This window comes from Bufo gargarizans, chromosome 1 (assembly GCF_014858855.1).
Source record: "Bufo gargarizans isolate SCDJY-AF-19 chromosome 1, ASM1485885v1, whole genome shotgun sequence".
Lineage (NCBI taxonomy): Eukaryota > Metazoa > Chordata > Amphibia > Anura > Bufonidae > Bufo > Bufo gargarizans.
The window spans coordinates 45,504,049-45,520,159 of NC_058080.1; the positions used below are offsets into that span (position 1 = coordinate 45,504,049).

The 16,111-nt window shown below is 41.6% G+C and overlaps 1 protein-coding gene across 6 annotated transcripts in view; it reads right to left on the reverse strand.

The window, feature by feature from the left end:
- Positions 1–16,111, reverse strand: part of CTNNA2 (catenin alpha 2) — a 1,975,930-nt gene that overhangs the window by 1,204,948 nt on the left and 754,871 nt on the right. The gene's annotated exons all lie outside the window — the stretch shown is intronic.

Sequence of the window (16,111 nt, forward strand, 5' to 3'; positions counted from 1 at the left end):
TGGCTTCTTCAATCCCACCTCCCCTCCCACCCACACTTGGCGCAATTAACTGATCATTTGTTTTTGGTATAAAAGTAATTTTTCTCCAGAATGAAGCAATGATAAAGATATCATTACATTCAGCTGAGATAGTCTTACAAGGCACTGGTGTAACAGTGTAGACTGAATAGCAGTTGGACGATCAGTAGAATTATACTACAGGTCCTTCTAAAAAAATTAGCATATTGTGATAAAGTTAATTATTTTCTTTAATGTACTGATAAACATTAGACTTTCATATATTTTAGATTCATTACACACCAACTGAAGTAGTTCAAGCCTTTTATTGTTTTAATATTGATGATTTTGGCATACAGCTCATGAAAACCCAAATTTCCTATCTCAAAAAAATAGCATATTTCATCCGACCAATAAAAGAAGAGTGTTTTTAATACAAAAAAAGTCAACCTTCAAATAATTATGTTCAGTTATGCACTCAATACTTGGTCGGGAATCCTTTTGCAGAAATGACTGCTTCAATGCGGCGTGGCATGGAGGCAATCAGCCTGTGGCACTGCTGAGGTGTTATGGAGGCCCAGGATGCTTCGATAGCGGCCTTAAGCTCATCCAGAGTGTTGGGTCTTGCGTCTCTCAACTTTCTCTTCCCAATATCCCACAGATTCTCTATGGGGTTCAGGTCAGGAGAGTTGGCAGGCCAATTGAGCACAGTAGTACCATGGTCAGTAAACTATTTACCAGTGGTTTTGGCACTGTGAGCAGGTGCCAGGTCGTGCTGAAAAATGAAATCTTCATCTCCATAAAGCTTTTCAGCAGATGGAAGGATGAAGTGCTCCAAAATCTCCTGATAGCTAGCTGCATTGACCCTGCCCTTGATAAAACACAGTGGACCAACACCAGCAGCTGACATGGCACCCCAGACCATCACTGACTGTGGGTACTTGACACTGGACTTCAGGCATTTTGGCATTTCCCTCTCCCCAGTCTTCCTCCAGACTCTGGCACCTTGATTTCCGAATGACATGCAACAGTCCAGTGCTGCTTCTCTGTAGCCCAGGTCAGGCGCTTCTGCCGCTGTTTCTGGTTCAAAAGTGGCTTGACCTGGGGAATGCGGCACCTGTAGCCCATTTCCTGCACACGCCTGTACACGGTGGCTCTGGATGTTTCTACTCCAGTCTCAGTCCACTGCTTCCGCAGGTCCCCCAAGGTCTGGAATCGGTCCTTCTCCACAATCTTCCTCAGGGTCCGGTCACCTCTTCTCGTTGTGCAGCGTTTTCTGCCACCCTTTTTCCTTCCCACAGACTTCCCACTGAGGTGCCTTGATACAGCACTCTGGAAACAGCCTATTTGTTCAGAAATTTCTTTCTGTGTCTTACCCTCTTGCTTGAGGGTGTCAATGATGGCCTTCTAGACAGAAGTCAGGTCGGCAGTCTTACCCATGATTGCGGTTTTGAGTAATGAACCAAGCTGGGAGTTTTTAAAAGCCTCAGGAATCTTTTGCAGGTGTTTAGAGTTAATTAGTTGATTTAGATGATTAGGTTAATAGCTCGTTTAGAGAACCTTTTCATGATATGCTAATTTTATGAGATAGGAATTTTGGGTTTTCATGAGCTGTATGCCAAAATCATCAATATTAAAACAATAAAAGGCTTGAACTACTTCAGTTGGTGTGTAATGAATCTAAAATATATGAAAGTCTAATGTTTATCAGTACATTACAGAAAATAATTAACTTTATCACAATATGCTAATTTTTTTAGAAGGACCTGTATATGATCCCTCCTAAGCACCTGCCACCCACCACAAAGGACATGTCATCTGTACTTTACCAACCATTGCTGTATTACCAGTAACTTATCACATGGGACTATTTTTGTAGCATGTTGGATCATATATATAGTTATATAGAAAATGTGCTATGTAATTTTAAAATTGTAGATGACATAAAAAAAACAAAGGTGGAACTTTGCTTATGAAAATCCCACGCTTGCCTCTGGCAGGCTTGCACTGCAAATGAACTCCGCTCAAGCGAGTCTCTCACCCAGAAATCCCTTGAAACTCCCTTCAGAATTCTGAAACTCTTACAAACGTTTTTTCCCTCATCTAAACTGAATTACAGGGTAAAGCTAAGAAACACAAAAAGTTCCACCCACAATAAACGTTCCAAAACTTTAAAGTCACCTTGTTGGCTTTGATTGGTGGAAAGCCCCATGACTTTGGCTGTTTCCAGGACATATAAGTAATTTCACCTCTTTTCATAAAGGATATGTGAATTTAATCACAGCTTCGGTTTCTAATCAAATTTAATTGCATAAAGCTAAAACCCAAAGTATTTCTTCACTCATAAAAAGTTCATATGTTCAAAAAAAGTTAAAAAAACAAAAAAAAACATGAAGGAAATACATGAGATTGATTTATAGATTTGAGCTGAGTTGCCTTTGTCTATGCTTACCCTTCTTGAATTGTGACATTTTGAAAGAGCAAGGTATTTAAGCAATAATGACTTCCTTCCCCATAAAACGCTAACGCTTCAATTATTTATGGCTAGCTGAATTTTTATAACCCCCGCTATAACAAGCGTGGACTTTTTATACTCTTATATTTAATGCACTTTTTTGTTTTAATTGAAAGGAACGACTTTTCTTGTTTTATTTTTTTTGGTACTTAATTTGCTATATACAGACGTGGACAAAATTGTTGGTACCCTTTGGTCAATGAAAGAAAAAGTCACAATGGTCACAGAAATAACTTTAATCTGACAAAAGTAATAATAAATTAAAATTCTATAAATGTTAACCAATGAAAGTCAGACATTGTTTTTCAACCATGCTTCAACAGAATTATGTAAAAAAATAAACTCATGAAACAGGCATGGACAAAAATGATGGTACCCCTAGAAAACACAGAACATAATGTGACCAAAGGGACATGTTAATTCAAGGTGTGTCCACTAATTAGCATCACAGGTGTCTACAACCTTGTAATCAGCCATTGGGCCTATATATATGGCTCCAGGTAATCACTGTGTTGTTTGGTGATATGGTGTGTACCACACTCGACATGGACCAGAGGAAGCAAAGGAAAGAGCTGTCTCAAGAGATCAGAAAGAAAATTATAGACAAGCATGTTAAAGGTAAAGGCTATAAGACCATCTCCAAGCAACTAGATGTTCCTGTGAGTACAGTTGCACATATTATTCATAAGTTTAAGATCCATGGGACTGTAGCCAACCTCCCTGGACGTGGCCGCAGGAGGAAAATTGATGACAAATCTAAGAGACGGATAATCCGAATGGTAACAAAAGAGCCTAGAAAGACTTCTAAAGAGATTCAAGGTGAACTTCATGCTCAAGGAACATCAGTGTCAGATCGCACCATCCGTCGTTGTTTGAGCCAAAGTGGACTACATGGGAGACGACCAAGGAGGACACCATTGTTGAAAACGAATCATAAAAAAGCAAGACTGGAATATGCCAAACTACATGTTGACAAGCCACAAAGCTTCTGGGAGAATGTCCTGTGGACAGATGAGACAAAAATCGAAGTTTTTGCCAAGGCACATCAGCTGTATGTTCACAGACGAAAAAATGAAGCATATCAAGAAAAGAACACTGTCCCTACTGTGAAACATGGAGGAGGCTCTGTTATGTTCTGGGGCTGCTTTGCTGCGTCTGGCACAGGGTGTCTTGAATCTGTGCAGGGTACAATGAAATCTCAAGACTATCAAGGAATTCTAGAGAGAAATGTACTAGCCAGTGTCAGAAAGCTTGGTCTCAGTCGCAGGTCATGGGTCTTGCAACAGGACAATGACCCAAAACACACCGCTAAAAACACCCAAGAATGGCTAAGAGGAAAAAATTGGACTATTCTAAAGTGGCCTTCTATGAGCCCTGACCTCAATCCTATTGAGCATCTTTGGAAGGAGCTGAAACATGCAGTCTGGAAAAGGCACCCTTCAAACCGGACACAACTGGAGCAGTTTGCTCATGAGGAGTGGGCCAAAATACCTGCTGAGAGGTGCAGATGTCTCATTGACAGTTACAGGAAGCGTTTGATTGCAGTGATTGCCTCAAAAGGTTGCGCAACAAAATATTAAGTTAGGGGTACCATCATTTTTGTCCATGCCTGTTTCATGAGTTTATTTTTTTACATAATTCTGTTGAAGCATGGTTGAAAAACAATGTCTGACTTTCATTGGTTAACATTTATAGAATTTTAATTTATTATTACTTTTGTCAGATTAAAGTTATTTCTGTGACCATTGTGACTTTTTCTTTCATTGACCAAAGGGTACCAACAATTTTGTCCACGTCTGTATATACTTCTCGCAAAAATGTATGCATCAATTACATCTTGACAATGACGTCTCATGCTGCTCATTGTTGCTGAGGCATGGCATCCCACTCTTCTTGAAGGGCAGACCTCAGGTCATTGAGGTCCTGGGGTACAGAGTTATGACCCTCTACATGGCTACTCAACTGATCCCATAGGTTGTCAATGGCATTCGGGTCTGGAGAAAGAGCAGGCGACTCCATTTGAGGTACCACAGTCTCCAGCAACCATTCACTGATGATGCGACTTCGATGAGCTGGGGCATTGTCATCTATTAAGATGAAATTAGGCCTGTGTTGTTCATGCAGAGGCACAATGACTGGATTAATGATGTTATTCAAGTAGTATGGGCTTGTCACTGTAACATTCACAAAGTTCAGGGCAGTTCTGCATTGACTAGACACACCTGCCTACACTGTAACCCCACCACCACCAAATGCTCGTCTGGTGACAACAGTGGCTGATGCATAGCGCTCTCCATGACGTCTCCAACATCGTTGGCAAGCTCAGCGTGAATCAACTTTTATCAGTGAACAGCACTGAGGCCTACTGGTCCCTTATCCAGCATAGATGCTTCTTGGCCCATGCAAGATGATGATGCCTGTGTCTGGTGGTGTGATCAGGTACCCTTCCAGGTCATCTAGCACGCAGACCACGGTGATGTAAACGGTTTTGAATGGTCTGACGTGACACTTGGGTGGCTCTCACCTGCCTTAAATGTGCCTGGAGTTGTGTGGCATCATCAGGTTCTGCAGGGCATTGTTTACAATGAAGTGGTCATCAGTGTGGGATGTGGCCAAAGGAAGTCCACTTCTATGCCTTCTGTCTGAGAACACCCTGCTTGAAGCCTCGCAATGACGAGGTACTGTTGATCAATTGTTAGGTGTTGTCCTGGTCTCATGGTGTTATAATGTCAACAACATGATGAGGTGGACTGTTTAAATACCAGTTCTAATTGAAACAGAAAATGAATGGGCGATTCATGGATCAAACACCTGTTTTGATTTTTTTCCGTTAAGCTCCTTGTTAGAGAACAGCAAGTTGTGCAAAAAGAACTGAAACATTGGACATGTGCATTCGAAAGTTTAGAGAAGGTCACATTAAGTTCACCTGTAAAGGTTAGAGTGCATTTTAGGTTCATCCTGAAATTTCACCCACAAGCCAAATATCCCTAACATTTAGTGAGTAGTGTATATTAGATTGGATATATTGTCCTAACAACACAAGGGCATATAAACCACATAAGTAGGCCATGTGGCTGCTTTGGGGCTCTGGGAGACAGAAGTTTTCTCTCACGTTTGGTCCTATCTAGTGATTTGTTTGAAATTCATTTCTGGTTGGATTCTAATGAATCATTCAGCAAATTTGAGATAATTTAAAGTGCTTTGATTGCAATGAAAAGATGTGTATAACATTCTGAGGTCTCCTAGAACTGTATCCAACCCTTTTCAAGATGTTTAACACCAAGACAGGGACATTACTAGCTATGGGTAAATGGATGGTTGACAATGGTAACAAAACACACTGCACTGTTGAATTTTATTTTTAAAGTAAAATATGGTGCACAAATAGTTATGTATCAGATCTATGCAAACTGTTAAGGACAATGGTTGTGGAACCACTGTGCCAACCAACCAGATTTATGTTAGGCTAATCCTGAGGGCATTGTCCCAGCGATCCACTGGTTTTAACTCTTTTACATCTATTCAGGGACCTGGTTTCGCTGCAGGGGAGCCACAACATTTTTATGGACAATGGTTATGGAACCACTGTGCCAACCAACCAGATTGACATTGGGCTAATCCTGAGGGCATTGTCCTGGAGGTACACAGTTTTTCACCCTTTAATGTCTACATAGAGATCTGGTTTGCACTGCAGGGGAGCCACGAGGCTGCTGCTCCATGGAACAGTCACAGCATAGTTGGCGGCTGACCCATGGAAGTCAGAGACAACAGGCAATGCACCCTAAAATAACTAGGTAGAGTTTAGACAGACAGAGTACATGCAATTCCAAAACAAACACAGAATATAGGTATGAAGCATAACTACTAGCATTGACAGACAGACAGACTTTAGGAAGGCAGGCAGAAAGACTTCAGGAACCCAGGCACATTGAAAGAAGCTAGCACACAGAGAGACAAACAGAACCAGGGCAAAAGAGCAGAAGCTGGCACACACAAAGAGACAGATTAAAGCTCTTTACTAATGTTAGCAAGTTATAGGACCTGGTTCTGTGGAGACAGAGAAAGATCTCAATTGCACAGGCAAAAAGGCAGAGCAGGAACACAGAATATATAGTGGGCTGATAACTAATTGGTCAACCAGGTACACACACAGAGCAGAGCAGATTAACCCATTCAATACTGCAGCTGAGGGCACAATGGCCCAATTCACACACTGACAACTTCTGATCTGTAAAATGTTTGGTGTTTAATTGAGAGATCTATCAAATTAAAAATTTATTTTAGATTTGGCTGAAATTAGAATTTTTGAAACATTTGCCTAGAATTGATTCACTCATCTGTGGCTCCATCTCCTTTTCAGTAGAGTAGTGTACATCAGTTTAGAATGGAGAATTGTTTATAGGGTCATGGAAAGAGAATTGATGGATAAACATTAAACTACCTTGGCTCAATAATGAAGGGCCCTTTCTAACCTTCTATGTACAGTATGCCACTACTACCATGGTATTCATAATGTAATGCTTATTAAAAAAAAACTTTGGGGCAGAATTATTATAATTGGCATGTCTAAAAAAAAAAAAAAAAAAAACTGCAACAAATATTTTGAAAAATTCATGCCTTTTAATAAATTTGGAACTGCCTGAAAGCCCAATAATGAAATCTATGTTCGCTATCAACAGGCAGAGAGTTGTGTCATTTTTTGTTTTTTCTTCTTAAACCATGAGATCACGCCCAGTCCATTGTGGCCAGTTTTGGCATAATTAAACATTTGCAACATTTTTGGTGTCATTTATGTAAAAAATTTGCACAATTTGAATAACCCAGGGCAATCTTCAGCCTTGGTGTGGCTGTGGAGAGTTGTGCCGCTGAGTCATGCCCCCTGGAGAAGAGACAGCATCCTTAGCAGCAGGATGGCATGTGCTGGAGGAGATTAGCAGTGGGTTGATTGCTCAGCTGCTCTATTCCTGTGTGCTAGTGTTTCTGAATAATGGAGCACCTATCAGGTCCTTATCCAGGGAATTGGTGCTCTACTTTAACCCCTTACTGGTCATACACTAGGTACCAGTGATAGTCTTGTTTGGTCTACCAAGCTAGGTTCCAGTTTCCTGCTCCTGTGTAGTGTTGAGCGCAAATATTCGAATAGTGAATTTTAATTGCGAATATCAGCACTTTGAGAATTCGCAAATATTCAGAATATAATGCTATATATTTGTAAAAATCTAATATTCTTTTTTTTATCACAGTACATATCAGGTTATCATCCCTCCCTTCTTCTAGCTTGTGGGCCAATGAGAAGGCTTTGTCACGGCTTAGCAACATCCCTAGCAACCAATAGGAAAGTTGCCTACCCCTTAGTATATAATAACCTCCCCAGCAGCTATTTTCTAAAGTTTATTGCAGTTAAGAAAGAGACAGCAGTGTCATTGCTGTGCTCTGTGCTTTGTTGTATTAGATTAGATAGTTAACATACATACACTCACCTAAAGAATTATTAGGAACACCATACTAATACGGTGTTGGACCCCCTTTTGCCTTCAGAACTGCCTTAATTCTACGTGGCATTGATTTAACAAGGTGCTGATAGATTCTTTAGAAATGTTGGCCTATATTGATAGGATAGCATCTTGCAGTTGATGGAGATTTGAGGGATGCACATCCAGGGCACGAAGCTCCTGTTCCACCACATCCCAAAGATGCTCTATTGGGTTGAGATCTGGTGACTGTGGGGGCCATTTTAGTACAGTGAACGCATTGTCATGTTCAAGAAACCAATTTGAAATGATTCAAGCTTTGTGACATGGTGCATTATCCTGCTGGAAGTAGCCATCAGAGGATGGGTACATGGTGGTCATGAAGGGATGGACATGGTCAGAAACAATGCTCAGGTAGCCCGTGGCATTTAAACGATGGCCAATTGGCACTAAGGGGCCTAAAGTGTGCCCAGAAAACATCTCCCACACCATTACACCACCACCACCAGCCTGCACAGTGGTAGCAAGGCATGATGGATACATGTTCTCATTCTGTTTATGCCAAATTCGGACTTTACTATTTGAATGTCTCAACAGAAATCGAGACTCATCAGACCAGGAAACATTTTTCCAGTCTTCAACAGTCCAATTTTGGTGAGCTCGTGCAAATTGTAGCCTCTTTTTCCTATTTGTAGTGGAGATGAGTGGTACCCGGTGGGGTCTTCTGCTGTTGTAGCCCACCTTTCTTTCCCATTCTGACATTCAGTTTGGAGTTCAGGAGATTGTCTTGACCAGGACCACAACCCTACATGCATTGAAGCAACTGCCATGTGATTGGTTGACTAGATAATCGCATTAATGAGAAATAGAACAGGTGTTCATAATAATTCTTTAGGTGAGTGTAGATAATACAGATAGTTAGGGGGAGATAGTCAGTGTAGGTTAGATTGATCTATAGTGTAGCTGATCGGTTCTGCTGTCCATACATACTGTACATGATACAGACCTAGTGCTGTGATGTCACAAGTTGCACGTATTGTGAAAAAATATGCGCATAATTAATTGCCGAAAATTCACAAATATATTGGAGCACTCTATCTGCATCTAAAGCTATTGTAATGTTCTGCCGTGCCAACCATTTTCTCCAGTCTCAGGAAACTTATACCAGCTTGAAAAATATAGCATAAGTGACCCACACCTGTATTTTGCGTGCATTACGCCAATATTACATTGCCAATTTTCTCAATCAAGAATATAATCTCGAATTTGCGAATACAGGTGAAACTCGAAAAATTAGAATATCATGCAAAGTTAATTTATTTCAGTAATGCAACTTAAAAGGTGAAACTAACATATGAGACTCATTACATGCAAAGCAACATATTCCAAGCCTTTATTTGTTATAATTTGGATGATTATGGCTTACAGCTTATGAAACCCCAAAGTCACAATCTGAGGTCCCCTTTGCTCAGGGGGTATGGATTAATTAGCTGACTAGAGTGTGACACTTTGAGCCTAGAATATTGAACCTTTTCACAAAATTCAAATTTTAAGCTGCATTAATGCAATTCCTTTTAATTTGCATTACGGAAATAAATGGACCTTTGTACGATATTCAAATTTTTCGAGTTTCACCTGTATATGATGAATATTTTACAAAATATTCACAAAATATAGCAAATTTGAATATTGCCCCTGCCGCTCATCACTACTCCTGTGCTGATTTGGTTTGCTTGAGTCTTTGACCTCAGTTCGTCCTGTGACTACTCTCTGTCTCTCATGATTTGTACTGTGCATCGCAAGTGGTTCTGACCTCCGCTCACCTTTTGACCACTCTCTGTCTTGTTTTTGTACTGTGTTGTCCCTCTAGTTTTGACCCATTCACGTACAACTTTGTCTTTGTGTCGTTTGTCTCTAGGTGTTTGTCTTTTTTTGCATAGGGACTGTCGACCAGTTGTGGTCTTGCTACCTAGGGCTTGCACTGCAAGCAGGTAGAGAAAGAGGGCTGGGTTGTAGATTAGGGCTCACTGTCTGTAACTACCTACAGGCTTACACTCCTCCCCTCTCTTTATTTCAGCATTTTAATGTATTTATTTATTTATTTATAAACTTTTTTTTAATCACTCTTTTCTTTTTATACAGTACCTAAAAAACAGACATATAATCAAGATGGAATAACAATAACTATATTATTTTTTAGGTATTTTTTTCAGTATTTTTAAACTACATTTTACAGTAATAGTTTATGTATTTAGAAACATTACTTTTAATATATACGTTTCACAGGAGGTATTTTTTTAAGGCCTCTTTCACGCGAACGTGTGCGCTCCGTAGCCGTATTGCGGACCGCATTTGCGGATCTGTAATACACGGGCGCCGTTCTGTGGGCATTCCGCATCACGGATGTGGACCCATTCACTTGAATGGGTCCGCAAATCCAGAGATGCGGAATGGAAGCACGGAACGGACCCCTTCGGTAGGACCAAGGAGTGCTTCGGTGGAGTTTCGTCCGGTACTTCCGTTCCGCAAAAAGATAGAACATGTCCTATCTTTTTGCGGAACGGCCAGATCGCGGACCCATTAAAGTTAATGGGTCCACGATCCGCTGTGGCGGCCCCATGGACGGTGTTTGTGCATTGCGGCCCGTGCTTTTGCTGGCCGCAGCAAAGACCACGGGGCGCACACGTTTATGTGCAAGAGGCCTAACTGTTTTTATTCTAAAAAGCAGCCAATCAAGCAGATAAAAAAAATTGCTTGGGAAACATACACAATTCCCGGTACAGTATCATGAAAAAAATCCATTGTCTTGTAAAAGGGTTAAGCTATGCCCATATAACAGTAGAGCTTGTAAAATTCTGTACTTGGGAAAATGCAAGTAAATTTGTCCCCTCCGAGAGACATTAACTTGAGGTTAATACGGCTTTTTCTTCTAGCTAATGTAATCTTGAATAAAGACACTCTGACCTGTTCTGATTATCCTTAAATTGTTCTTGAGGGTTGAAAAAGACTAATTTACAGCACAATAAACCTGCCCCTCCACACATTCTTTGCAGCTCGTTTCCCCTTTGTTAAAGGACACGCTCACTGGCTCTGGCAGATCTCCAAGCTGTTACATACGGTGGCTTTGCTGACTTCATTATCACTCATGAAGCTATTATGTTCTGGTCTGGTCATACCTCTCAGCAGCATTACAGAAACATTTAGGAACCAGGCATCTATTTTACAAGAAGGGACATGTACAGTATCTGCTGTATGGTTAAAAAAAAAATGAAAAAGAATTATTGGGTCACAAAATAAATTTCTTTTTTTTTTTTTAGATTTTAAAGGGAATCTGCCAGCAGTTTTGACCATGTTCAACTGTTGACCACACTTGGTAAGCTCTGAGGATAAACATACCTTTTGTGGAGTTTATATTATCAGCAGTGTGAATATGAACTTTTTTTCTGCCAGATTCTCCACAGGATATGCCATATGACCTCCGGGGTCAATTTCTATCTCAAGAATGGGGCCCCGGCGTGCCAAGCTTGGAAAAAAAAGAGGTGTGTTCGGATGTACAACTCTCTCCATTCACCTCAACAGCATAGATTTGGCTGTTTTCAGAAGAGCTATTTAAGTGAACGGAGAGAGCTCCTCTCCACTATCTGCAGATGCCTTCACACAGCAGGAAGTGGCTTTGATAACCACACAGCCAATCACTGTCTGAGGTGAGTTATCACTGCAGCCAGTGATTGGCTGCTTTGCTGTTCTAGCCATTTCCGGTTGTTCGGTAAGAGCCGTTGAAAGTGAAGAGCAGTGGGGACCCTGGCACCATGGTGAGGAATGACTGAAGCAAGGGTAAATTCTGTAATTACAAAAAAAACATGCAGTATGGAATATCCCTTTAAAAGTGCTTCTATGTCCTGAGCATAGATACAAGATGGCTTCCACTTACTCATTCTAGAGTGAAAATAATTACTAACTGGTTACCAATGTATCCGACCCAGAGCCTTCATACACCTTAGATAGCTTGTTTGTACATCTGACACCTATTCTTCCCCATCCCTCCTTCACGTGCATGATCAGCCCAATGTGTAGGTCTTCCTAATGGGAGAGTGGAGTAAGTAGCTGCTAGACATAGAGACTGGTGGAGTCTTATCTTCCTTGAGAATGATCGATCAGGCATGTTGGAATCCAACTGACTGATCTTTCTTTCCTCTGACATCTCCAATCAGGGTTGAGTCAGCCCACCCCTACATACATTAGATCCTCTCGTAATTGGCGAGTGTGGCCAACATTCATCCAATGTGCAATCTTTAAAGGGGTTGTTCCTATTTTGGTGGGGTTTAGACCTGTGAAAGGGAAGCATACTTACCTGCTCCCCACCGCGGGTCCCAGCTCCTTTGTTTCCTGGCTGCCGTTACCTCACTCTGGTTCCCTGCTGTTGACATCTGCTTTGACGCTGCCTCAGTCAGTGACTGGCTGCAGGGATGACCTGCCCCCCCCCTTGCGTCATGTCATCTGGTCACGTGATGCATAGGGGCCAGGTCAACGCTGCACCCAGTCATTGGCATCAAAGCAGATGTAGCTAAGGACAGTGACTGGGTTGGTCTGGCCAAGCAAGGTGATCTGATCAATGCCCCTAAAAAGTGAACAACCCCTTTAAAGGGTACCTAAATCACTAATTTCATGAAGAGTTGTGCCAACTCATAATCCCAACCCCACTCCATTGTCAGGATCCTCTCTGCTACATCCGTTCTGGTTATTAAAACTTTTCTTGCAATCGCTTTGTTTATATCCTCACAAGTAATAAGCCATTTAGAAATATAGTGAGAGATGCTTTCTGAAATATTATTCGCTCCCCAATGGCCACGTGTTGATTCGGCTCACATTTCCACCCCATTATCTCTAAACTCCAGATATTAAACGCATACTTAGGGAGCGATATTGAGGCCGTCATTCAAACTTTCTGCTCATCATGAATTCATAACCACACAATCTTCAATCTGGAATCTCATATTTTCTTTTCAGCACATCCCCAGTGAGTGGTTAATAAGGATATGGTAACGCTGTAAACTCCCAGATCTAGTCTTGGGTTATGGTATAAAGCTAACAATTACTTAATGTGCTGTGCCTACGCCATAATTAACACTGAGACACCGCAGAAGACAGATCATAAATGCCAAAAGTTTTTATACTTAAAGGAAAAAGAGGTGTTTTTTTTCATTGTTTGCTCTTTACATGAAAAGTTTTGGGATGAGAAAGGTGCTCAGGTTATTGATATACCAGCAGATGACCGTCTGAGCTTCATCTCAGGAGTCTATGTAATTATAGCTAATAGGTGTTTTTATCGTAGACGGGGACTTCCACGGTAGACCAAAAAAGTTTTTTTTTTTTTTAAGTATCATAGGGGCGAGAAGAATTGTCCAGTTTGGTGTCTCTGAGGCTCTTTATGGGTTTCAAAATGAACTGGGAATCCTTTTGATGGGATTCACATCAAATACAGCCACGGTTGGGTAAAATTTAAGGGTTAGGAGCTGTGTTTGGGGTAACACAAATGTTTTTTTTTTTTACATAGCTGTATCAAAACAGATCTTCCACTATGAGAAAATATCTATGGGGATAAAACGGTATATAAAAAATACTGAATACTGTATACACTGAACAAAAATATAAACGCAACACTTTCGGTTTTGCTTCCATTTTGCATGAGCTGAACTCAAAGATCTGAAACATTTTCTACAGACACAAAAGACCCATTACTCTCAAATATTGTTCACAAATCTGTCTAAATCTGTGTTAGTGAGCACTTCTCCTTTGCTGAGATAATCCACCCCACCTCACAGGTGTGGCATATCAAGGTGCTGATTAGACAGCATGAACATTGCACAGGTGTGCCTTAGACTGCCCACAATAAAAGGCCACTCTGAAGTGTGCAGCACAATGCCACAAATGTCGGAACGTTTGAGGGAGCGTGCAATTGACATGCTGACTGCAGGGATGTCTACCAGAGCTGTTGCCCGTGCAATAAATGTTCATTTCTCTACCATAAGCCGTCTCCAAAGGCGTTTCAGAGAATTTGGCAGCACATCCAACCGACCTCACAACCGCAGACCACGTGTAACCACACCAGCCCAGGACCTCCACATCCAGCATGTTCACCTCCATGATCGTCTGAGACCAGCCACCCGGACAGCTGCAGCAACAATTGGTTTGCATAACCAAAGAATTTCTGCACAAACTGTCAGAAACCGTCTCAGGGAAGCTCATCTGCATGCTCGTCGTCCTCATCGGGGTCTGGACCTGACTGCAGTTCGTCATCGGAACTGACTTGAGTGGGCAAATGCTCACATTCGATGGCGTCTGGCACGTTGGAGAGGCGTTCTGTTCACGGATGAGTCCGGGTTTTCACTGTTCAGGGCAGATGGCAGACAGCGTGTGTGGCGTTGTGTGGGTGAGCGGTTTGCTGACGTCAATGTTGTGGATTGAGTGGCCCATGGTGGCGGTGGGGTTATGGTATGGGCAGGCGTATGTTATGGACAACGAACACAGGTGCCTTTTATTAATGGCATTTTGAATGCACAGAGATACCGTGACGAGATCCTGAGGTCCATTGTTTTGCCATTCATCCACGACCATCACCTCATGTTACAGCATGATAATGCACGGCCCCATATTGCAAGGATCTGTACACAATTCTTGGAAGCTTAAAACAACCCAGTTCTTGCATGGCCAGCATACTTACCGGACATGTTACCCATTGAGCATGTTTGGGATGCTCTGGATCGGCGTATATGACAGCGTGTTCCAGTTCCTGCCAATATTCTGCAACTTCACACAGCTATTGAAGAGGAGTGGACAAACATTCCACAGGCCACAATCAACAACCTGATCAACTCTATGTGAGATGTGTTGCACTGAGGCAAATGTGGCCACACCAGATACTGACTGGTTTTATGCCCCCCCCCCCCCCATCCCCAGTAAGGCAAAACTGTGCACATTTCAGAGTGGCTTTTATTGTGGGCAGTCTAAGGCACACCTGTGTAATATTCATGCTGTCTAATCAGCACCTTGATATGCCACACCTGTGAGGTGGGGTGGATTATCTCGGCAAAGGAGAAGTGCTCACTAACACAGATTTAGACAAATTTGTGAACAATATTTGAGAGTAATGGGTCTTTTGTGTATGCAGAAAATGTTTCAGATCTTTGAGTTCAGCTCATGCAAAATGGGAGCAAAACTGAAATTGTCAAGGACTGAAATTTTTCGCTGTACATATTCACTTCACAAACATGCTAGCACAGCTTTCGACAGGTTGCAATTTATCGTAATTCACAACCATTGAAGCAAAGTAGAGACAATTATGATAGAACCTCATGAAATCATATTCTTGCACCATTCATCTCAGGATATGTGTTGAATCTTGGAATATAGGAGCCATTTCTGCTATTTGAATTTGCCTTCTCCTAGAACCTTCATATCAGACATCGGAGGGCCAAATGCAGCCTTCTGCCCTCCAGATAGACATCACTGGTAAAGGTGTTCATTGAAGCTTTGAGAATACCATGGTCATCAAGGAAACAAATGAATAGGATGTTGATAAAAACAAAAATAGACCAGTCTGAAGATTGATCTTGTATATTATGAGAAGATCCAACTAATTGGAAAAGGCAATTTTGCTTGGAATGGCTAAAGGAACAAGAAAGAGGACAAGCAAGGATGAACATGTCACTGAGAAGCCTAAAGTGCCAAACAGAAGATATTCTTCAGAGAAGCATTCTTCATATGGTCTACATACACCATGCAGAATTGGTAGCAACATTTGAAGCCAGTTGTGATCTACACCGCAAGAGAAGCAAATTGTTCATCTGGGGTATCCTATCCACATTTACCCCAATTTACTCCATATACAGGCAGTGACAGACTTTACCCTCATGCAAACCAAGGAAATGAAGATCGGGGAACCCCCTGCTGGGCCACAAGTGTCTGGCTGAAAAACAACTAAGGGGACAGACATAGCACCCGTGCAGCTGGTTATACAATAAATAATGTTAACCTTTAGCCCATCGGTGTCAGCAAATCCCTCTCTATGGACTTGCCTTATATACTTGAGTGCTATCACAAAGTCACTCTCTCCAAATCTCCCTTTGTA